The sequence below is a fragment of the Aotus nancymaae genome, unplaced genomic scaffold, assembly GCF_030222135.1.
Source record: "Aotus nancymaae isolate 86718 unplaced genomic scaffold, 86718_ANA_hifiasm-v0.15.2.pri h1tg000036l, whole genome shotgun sequence".
Taxonomy (NCBI): domain Eukaryota; kingdom Metazoa; phylum Chordata; class Mammalia; order Primates; family Aotidae; genus Aotus; species Aotus nancymaae.
Window position 1 is genome coordinate 91817277 of NW_026988450.1, and position 9557 is coordinate 91826833.

Below are 9557 nucleotides of genomic sequence, written 5' to 3' on the forward strand. Positions count from 1 at the left end.
CTCCGGAGACATCTATTCCTGCTCCGGACAGGCCCCGCTGGCCAGGCCTCTGAAGAACAAACCTCCCGGCCACCCACAGGCACCTGGATCCGCCAAAGCCCCGGTTCTCACACTTACCTCCTCCTCAGAGGGGGCTGGGGACAAAGCCTGAAACCCCAGCACGCTCTCAGGGAGGACTTCACCCGTGAAGATCATGAGTAGGCGCCTTCAAAAGGCATGAGGAAGGGGAAGCGGAAGGGGAAAGGATGGGGGAAAGTCAGGAGGGAGAGGAGCAGGAGGTATGGGGGAGGGGAAGGGGGTAGCCAGAGGTGGAGGGGCCGTTCCCCAGCCTCCCCATGTGGGCGGGGACTCCTGAAGGCAGGATGCTGGGACAGGCGCGAGGCCCCACAAGGGTCAAAGTTCCCCCTAGGGCCAGGCAGGCCCTGCTGGCAGTGTCCGTGGGAAAGGCCCTCAGCCCAGCCAGCCACACTCAGGCCTGTCAGTGGGCACTGGGGCTGCCACAAATGCCAGGGCAGCTGCACCATCCCATGGGATGGAAATCCAGGCCTGAGCCCACTCCAGGAAGGTCCAGACCTACAGGGTGATCTGGGGGCCTGAGCAGGGCACAGAGGCTGCGGGAGGTGGTCATCTGGGGGCCTGAGCAGGGCACAGAGGCTGCGGGAGGTGGTGATCTGGGGGCCTGAGCAGGGCACAGAGGGCTGTGGGAGGTGGTCATCTGGGGGCCTGAGCAGGGCACAGAGGCTGCGGGAGGTGGTGATCTGGGGGCCTGAGCAGGGCACAGAGGGAGGTGGTGGAGAGGGGCCTGAGCAGGGCACAGAGGCTGCGGGAGGTGGTGATCTGGGGGCCTGAGCAGGGCACAGAGGGCTGTGGGAGGTGGTCATCTGGGGGCCTGAGCAGGGCACAGAGGCTGTGGGAGGTGGTCATCTGGGGGCCTGAGCAGGACAGAGGCTGCAGGAGGTGGTCATCTGGGGGCCTGAGCAGGGCACAGAGGGAGGTGGTGGAGAGGGGCCTGAGCAGGGCACAGAGGCTGCGGGAGGTGGTCATCTGGGGGCCTGAGCAGGGCACAAAGGGAGGTGGTGGAGGTGGGCGTCTACAGCACAAGCACCCTGACTGGTACCATCCATGCCCTCAGCCCCCGCCGGCCACACCGGGTCCTGCCAGCTGCACCAGTCCGCCTCTCCCTTCACCTGCCCCACCTATACCTTGCAGCCTCAGACCTGCCACCAAGGGTGGCCTCCAAAGTTCCCAGAGGCTGCACCCTCTGCCAGCACCCCTCCCAACTCCCTTCTCCTGGACCTCAGCTGCTGCCCCAGGTCTCTTCCTCCAGCCCCACCCACGGTGGCCTGTGTGATATCAGTGGGGGAGCAGGATCCCAGGAGCTGGAGGAACGGCCCCTGACATCACACAGGCCACCTTGGGCTGAAGCTGAGTGGCCTCGTCCATGCCCCAGGCTGTGAGCTTCGTGGGCCTGGGCCCTGCTGGAGTCCACGGTGGGGGAGGGGTAGGTGACTGTGTGGATGGACAGATGGTTGCGCTCGGTGAATGGTTCGGTCCACGCGCTGGCCCACGTGCCCCAGCGACCCAGAGCTCCGCTCCACCTGCTGTTCTCTGAGCTCCCTGCCCCCATATGCTATCCTGGGACTCCACGGCACAGACCTCTGAGCCGCTGGCTGTCCTCACAGGCCCAGGGCCCCTCGGGACGGCCCTTCCGGTGACTTCCTGCCAGGGAGGCCAGGGGGAGGGGTAAACAAGGCCTCCAGATGGCTTCCTGTGGCTGGGCAGCCGTGGGAACAGCCCAGCCTGGGGAGGCCACCAAGGGAAGGGAGGGTGGGAGCTGGGGCCAGCCAGCAGCATCCGTCAGCCGAACATCTGCCAAGATGGACCCGCTGCCCTCTCGGAGCCTCCAACATGGCCAGGGGGGATGTCACACCCTGTTTACAGAGGGGGACGCTGAGGCACAGGCAGGCAAGTTACCCCAGGGCCAGCCGCGGGGCCCCAAGCCCATGGAACCCAGTGCCCTCACCTCCTCCCTCCATCTCTCTGGTCTCATCTGCAAAGGGGCAGACGAGCTGGCTGGAGGCCCCCATCACGACAGGACATGCAGATGTGCAGGTGCCAGCACACGTGTCTTCCATCCCAGCACTGCCACTCCCCGACTGTGCTACCTAGCAGGCTGCCAGCTGCAGATACCAGCTTCCTGCCCTGGGAAACAGAGCGACCATGGCAGCTGCCACCAGGGGACCCTGAGGTTTAAAGATGTGCCCTGGGCGAGCTCCTGCCGCCAGCCCAAAAGAGGCTCTCAACGGTGCCATTGCGAGTGATGCCGTTCCATCAGGTCCTGGGACCCCAGGAGGAGCCCGTCCTCACCCAGCTTGCCCCTTCCTTGAGCCTCATCCACGACTCCCACCGTATGGTGATGCCACCTCCTCCCAAAAGTCCACCCTGACTACCTGGCAAGGGGATCCTCATCCTGCCCCAACAAGACCTCAAAGTCTTGGGGACACATGCTCCAGGAAGGTGACTGTCATCTCCTACAAATCCTACTCACCGTGGGATCTCTCTAGGGTCAGGACCGCCCCTCTCTGCCTACTGCCATCCCCACGGGGCCAGTGTGGGCCTGAGTAGCCCTCCAGGAGGCAGCAGGAGCTATGCAGCAGCCAGAATAGGGACGAAGGGGGTGACAGGGCACACAGCCGGGCACCAACAACCCTCCCATCTGACCCAGGGCTCTGCCAGTGGGCAGAGAAACACTCACACCAGTGCCAAGACATGCGTCCCGGCTGTCCACGGCCTCACCTAGGAGAGCCCATCATGGGGGTGGGAGGATGGCTAGTTAATAAACGAGCATCCTGCCAGACCCAGAGACCAGGGTCCAAGGGTGCCGCTGGGAAAGGACCACAGCCACCACGAAGGGAAATTTCAAGTGAGACGGCAGAGCAGCACACGAGGCCGGCCCCGTTCCTGTGAAGTGAGGCAGAACCGGAGCCGCTGCAGCTGTGTACTTCCCGGCTGTTGGAATTTGTATAACAAATGTTACCAAGCGTGTGACTAAAACACTATCTAGGTGTTTGCGCCGGACCCTGGCTCATGCTGTAATCCCGGCACTGTGGGAGCCCAAGGCAGGGAGACCAGCCCGGCCAACATGGTGAAATGCCACCTCTACAAAAAATAGCCAGGCATGGCGGCGCATGCCTGTGGTCCTAGCTACTCCAGAGGCTGAGTCAGGAGAACCGCTTGTGCCTGGGAGGTGGAGGCTGCAGTGAACTGAGATAGGGCCACTGCACTCCAGCGTGGACAGAGCGAGACACTGTCTCAAAATAGAGAGAACAAGTACGTGTCTGAAGCGTGGTTCAAACGTTGCCTCTCCCCCATGGCAGCTCCTTGTGGGTCCTAGCGGTGCTGCTATGGCGGGTCCCCAGCCCGCCCCAAGAACACAACCTGGCAGGTAGGGAAACTGAGGCACCATGGACGGCCCTCCCCCAGGTCGAAGGCCTGGAAGAGAGGAAGTGCGTGCCACCACAACCCAGTCCATCCACGGCAGTCACCAGCTCAGAAGCAAGCAGCCTGGCTCAGGCGGTGGCGGCTCAGCTGCTAGACCTCTGTCCTATCCCCGCCACCTCCGCTGACTCCCTCTGGCCGGGCCGGGCCGCCGACTCCGCTGACTCCCTCCGTCCGGGCCAGGCCAGGCCGGGCCGGGCCGCCGCCTCCGCTGACTCCCTCCAGTTGGGCCGGGCCGCCGCCTCCAGTAACTCCCTCCAGCCGGGCCGGGCCCCCGCATCTGCTGACTCCAGATGAGAGAGACCTTCTTGCTTCTGCTGTTTTCTCAAATGCCAGCGCATCATATTTTGGGGTAGCGTGGCCTGAGCCCCATCAGCAACTGCCCCTGGGACATCTGCTCCCACCTGTACGTGTCTCAGATGCCTCGAGCTCAGCCTGACCAAGACACGACTGGCCACCTGGCCTGTGCCTGCTCTCCCCTGCACTCCTCAGCTGCACTCCAGGACTCAGGCCTCCCTTGCCCCTCTGCCAGGCTGTGCCTGGGCTGTCTCCCCTCCCCACCTGCATCGCCCCATATGTCCCCGCAGTGGCCATTCCTGACTGTCATACCCTGCTGCTCAGTTTTTTTTTCTTTTGACACAGAGTCTCACTCTTTTAGCCCAGGCTGGAGTGAAGTGGTGCGTTCTCGGCTCATTGGACCCTCCACCCCCAACCCCCAGGTTCAAGCAATTCTCCTGCCTCAGCCTCCCAAGTAGCTGGGATTACAGGTGCCTGCCAACATGCCTGACTACATTTTTGTATTTTTAGTAGAGACGGGGTTTTGCCATGTTGGCCAGGCTGGTCTTTGAACTCCTGACCTCAGGTGATCCACCCACTTCGGCTTCCCAAAGTGCTAGGATTAGTAAAGGCATGAGTCACAGCTCCTGGCCCATGCTCACACCTTTAAGAACCTCTTGATGTCTGCCAGGTATATAGTCCAAGACCCTTGGTGACCTGCCCCAGCTGACCCCCTGAGCCCCAGCCATAAGACTTGTTGGAGGGGGTTCCCTTGAGGGCCCCTCCACACTCTGCCTGGAATCGCCCTCCTCACCCCGTTGTTGGGGGTGTGGGTGGGGGGCTCAACTCTTGGCTCTAGGGCCCTTCTCTGGCTTCTTCCTGACCCATTGCTGGAATCGGCCACCCCTCCCCTTGTTCTTGGTGGCACCTGTCGATTCCTGCCCCAGTGCTGTGACACTGCACAGCACTCCATGTGTGGCTCCTGTCCTTCTCTTGCTCCCTGAGCTCCCCTCTAGGGCTCTGGCCCTGTGTCATTTGCACCAGCTCAGAGTAGATGGATGCCTGGGTGCAGGTCCCTGGGAGTGGCAGGGGGAGCTGCCTAGGGGCGCGTTTGGAGGGCAGGGGTGGAGAGGGCTCTTTTTGATGAAGAGGTGATCATTTGTTGGGGAGCTGGCCCTTGAGTGAGGCATTCCCCATACAGGGCCCCTCCTGAGCAGAGACAGCAGGTAAAGGGCAGCGAAGGTTCACACTGTAATTTGATGAGCCGCTTCAGGGAAGTCACTGTAGCCCTCTGGGCTCCGTTCCCCTTTGCAGAGTAGGACTGCTTACTGCTCTGTCTCTACCTGGGAAGGAGCACGGGTCAGACTGAGAGCCTCAGAGCATGTCATGGAGGCTGCCGTGACAGGTGGTAGAGCTGTGCCTCAGTTTCCTTTTATGAAGTAGGGAGAAGAAGGTTGACCCTGTCACTGCTCACAGCCAAGGTTCTGAAACATATGCTCGCCTGTCCACACGCTCAACCACTTGAAACCAAGCCACTTGTAAAAAGCACTGTGGACAGGCAGGAGCAGCTGCTCAGGGAGGTTGGCATTGTGTGTGCTGGGGTTTGGGGACATCAGCAATGAAGGAAACAAGACAAGTGAGAAGAATCACATCCTACTCTGGCCCTACAAAATGAAAATCAGAACCCTGTCATCCCACAACCTTGTGAAGAACGGTGACTTCACACTTTGGGCCATAGGTTTCCTACCCCACACCCCCCGCTCTATCTGCAGGTCCATCCTGGCAGCCCACAGACTGTCTGCATTGGCTGGTGCTGACCCGGGTCATCCCTGAGACCGCACCTGCCAGGGGTGTGGGGCTCTAGGATTCCAGGTTTCTCCTGATCCGGGGAGGAGGGAGCTGCCCCGCACACAGTGGGAGCTTGTTAGCTGCTGCTCAGCTCCCAGGAGCCCTCCCCTGCAGCAAACCCCAAGGAATCAGCCCCAGCTCGAGCTGCCGTACTGCTTCAGGGTGCAGGGATGACGTCATCTCTATCAGAGGCTCTGCATCCAGGATCCTTCCCTGAAGTTCAGTGGGGCCCATTCTCTCCCAGGGATGGTTGGAGCCAGAGCAACTGCCGTCCCCTTTACAGAGGGGATTTCATTTCTGCCAGTATTGTGTCAGCAGCGTTTCATTCCGATGACAGCCCTGTGATGAGAGAGGCATTGTCCCTGTTGGCAGAGGGAGACAGTGGGACTTAGGCTAGAGCACTCGTGCAGGGTCCCATAGCAGCAGGGAGTATTGGACCTAATTCTTCTGGGACTCGAGGCTGGGGCCACTCTTCTCACGCTCAAACGTACCCCTTTCTCCAGGGAAGGGCGTTTGATGCCCTTTTTTTCTGGTTGGGCCTGTACTGGCATAGTGTATGAGGCAGAACCCAGCCACCCTGGTTTTCACAATGGAGGGGGTCTCAGAAGTCAGAGTGGAGCAGGGTGAGAAATGAGGGTTAGTGTACGAGTGGGCATTTCTGAGAGGACACTGCCTGCAGAGAGAAGGGGACTGAGACCCCCAGGAAGGCAGAGCAGCAGAAAGGCCCAAAAGGTGCCTTGCATCCTCGTGCTGTGTGGTGTATCATCGCCTTGAACCTAGTACTCATGGGCCTGCACACTGAGCACTTGTGTGGGCCGCGTGTTGGGCGCAGGGTGAGTAGCACTGGGCAGACAGGTCCAGCTGTGTGCCTGGCTCCCAGCTCAGGGCCTGGGCAGCGAGTGGGGGGGGAGGAGCGAGGGAGCAGCTGAAGCACGTGGCCTGAGTTCCTCCACTGGGGTTTGGCATCTCTGTGGATACCGTGAGCTGGCCGGTGTGGGTGGGCCTCAAGGCTCAAGGGTTCTGTGACTACCTTGTGCCACAGAGCATGCTAGTGTGGAGGCGGGAAGAGGTGGAATGATGACTGGGCAGTGGCTGGGTGACCTCAAGCCCAGGCAGTGGAGGAAAGGGCGGGGAAGCTGGCGGTGCTGGCTCCTGGCTGAGATGGGGCACCTTTGCATGGGTGTCAGGAGAAGCCTGAGAAATTACTCAGGAAGCGGTCAGCTGGTGGTATAGGAGGCCATTTTCTGTGTCTGAGCAGAGTAGTGAGTTAGGAACTTGGATAAGGCCCCTGTGAGGATGATCTCATGGAAGATGGGAATTTGAATCCAGAGCCACTGTTCCAGCTTTCTGACGGTGCTTAGGAGATACTGAAACTGGAAACAACTCTGGGCTATGGGTGGCAGCTGCGGTGGTCACATGTGTTGGCAGGGGTTTGTGGGAATTGCTGCTTGAAGGAAGATAAAGGATGCTTTGTGGGAGCCCCAATCCAGTGGAGCCTCCACCCCATACAAGGCACTTTGTAGTCAGGGTGAGGGTTTATTCCCCTTTGTCCCCCAGGACCTCACGCACTGCCTGGGGCAGAGCCGGCCCGCAGAACTGGATGTGAAGCCCAGCCCCCACCAGCTTGCCAGGTACTGGGACTTAAAGGCCTTGGTTTCCTTAACTGTAAAATGGCTATGAGGAGGTCACCGATGTGGTCTGGGGGTTGTGAAAGCACTTTGAGGATTTCACAATGTTGTGTAAATCTAAGAAGGCCCATGATTAAAGTTCTGCCTGCCGGCAGCTGGGGGTGAGTGGAAAGGCTACCGTTGTTGTCTGAGCGCACTGAGGATGGGGCTCACCATGTCCTGTGTTTATTTGTTGTCACCCACTGGCTCCCTGTGGTGGATACTGGCCTGCGCTGGGTTCCGGATGCCCTGCCAGCAAGGGGCCTTGTCTAGGTTGGGAGGAGCCCTTGGAATAGGTAGTCAGGAACCAGTGAGACAAGCCCATAGTGTTGTGCCAGGAGTGTGACTCTGCAGGAAGGTGGGGCTGTGGCCTGGCCCTGCCCCATGCCAGTGGAGTGACTGCAGACCAGGTGCTCAGGCCTTGTGCCCCAAGGTCCTTATCAGATCAATGAAGGGAATTATTCTTACCTCTCAGGATCTTTGTGAAGATCAAGTGAGGCAACATGGTCAGGTGTGTGTGGGCACAGGCAGCACCCGGGATGTCCTAGAGGACCACAGCTGGGCCAGGGCAGCCAGTGCCAGGGTGGGTGGTAAGGAAGGCGCCCCGAGGGGGTGGCAGCGGAGGTCAGCTTGGCCTGAGCTGACTTGCACAGGCTAAGTCAGAATGGGCCCCGTGCCCGTGTCCTATGCCCTGTGGCGTGGTCAAGACCTGGTGAGAGGAAGGGAGGCCTTCCAGGAGGATACAGGGTGTTTGGCCAGGGAAGAAGGGCCAAGGCTGGCTGGAATATCAGAGACCACACAGTAGATGTCGGGGGCTGTCTGGAGAGCCTGGCAAGGGACACTTGGCTTTTTCCTGAGGAAGATGTGGAACCAAGCAGGGGTTTTAGGCTCACGCTGTGGAGACCCCATGCTTCCCTTGGGTCAGAGGAGAGGGCCCAGCCATGGCCCCGCTCACATGGGGACACAACGGTCCAGCTCCCCTCCTCCACGTGCCTCGTCAGGGCAGCCAGGGTCCTTCCGAGACAGTGCCTTTGTGTTCTGTGCCCTGAGGGAGGGAGGCCCTCAGCTGGAGAGGCCCTGGGAGAGGCTCTGGGAGGCATGAGTGGATGAAAAGCCTATTAAAGGGCCATGGAAGCACATTCATCCGTCCCTGGCTGCCTGGGTGCGGAGGCTTCCAGAGGGCCAAGGGCCTTCTGGACTCTCCCCAAAGAGGCCAGTTGACCCCCACCTTTGGACCATGGCCAGAGCCAAGCGGAGTCTGTTGCTGAGCCCAGTGTGCTCTCGAGAGGCCCCTCTCAAGGCTCTTGACCCAGACAGCCCCGGGACAGGCACCTGGCATCTGCAGGCTGCCCCATGGCAGAGATACCTTCTCAGCCCCTCCCCACCAAACCCTTTGGGGTCTCCAGCCCTCTGGGGATAACATGGAACCCCTGACCCACCAAGGAGGGCCCGGCCCCTCCAGCTCTGCTTCCCACTCCACATCCTCCGCCCCAGAGCCACTCCATGGTTCTTGCCGCACCCATCTCCCCACCAGTGGAGCACTGAATGCTGTCCACCTTTGCCTGACTCGTTGTTTGTCTTGAGTCCCCAGCTGACTGGCATTCCCTGTCCAGCCACCACCTTCCCCTCCTGGCCCCTGCCACAGCCACCATCTCACTTCTGTCTGTGTTACTCACCAATACATTCTGCTTCCCTTGAAACTCCGACCGCAGGGCAGGGACTGCATGAGATCCTGCTCGCCTCCACACCCTGGTGAGGGGCACTGGGAGGCCGGCTCCAAACTGACTGGTGTGAGGACGAGTGGGTTCAAGCACCAGTTCCAGCCAGCTGAGGGAGCCGGGCAGTCTCTCCCTCCTGCCAATCCTCATTTGTAAAATAAAACCTGCTTCTGTTGTTGTGAGATCAAGAGTGCCAGGCTGCAGTGTTTAGTACCATGCCTGGCACACAGGAAGCCCTGTGTGTATTTGTAAACATGCCGCAGAATGTTTGAAGAACAGGATGAAGTTATTCTGGCTTCACTTGTTTTTGTCTCCGTTTTGTTTGCAGGATGAGGATCTGGGTACTGCACCACTCTTCCCCCGACGCTGTGGGCGGCTCCTGTAATTCCTTCAGTCTTTCCTCCTAGGCATCTTTTAAAATAGGTGGTTTCCTTCATTTAAGTATTTACGTATAATTTTGTGTCCTGGCTTTTTTCCTCTACCATGGGCATTTTTCCAAGTAACTGCATTGTTAAAAATATTTTGGTTACTTTTTGAATAGGTAAACATG

General features: G+C 59.8%; 1 long non-coding RNA gene across 1 annotated transcript; it reads right to left on the reverse strand.

Moving 5' to 3' along the window:
• Positions 1-5411: 5411 nt before the first annotated feature.
• Positions 5412-9314, reverse strand: LOC135278076 (uncharacterized). Its single transcript, XR_010345653.1, has 2 exons — positions 8966-9314; positions 5412-5984 (listed from the first exon to the last, which is right to left on the reverse strand). It is a non-coding gene; the product is annotated as an uncharacterized LOC135278076 (long non-coding RNA).
• Between the last annotated feature and the right edge of the window lie 243 nt (positions 9315-9557).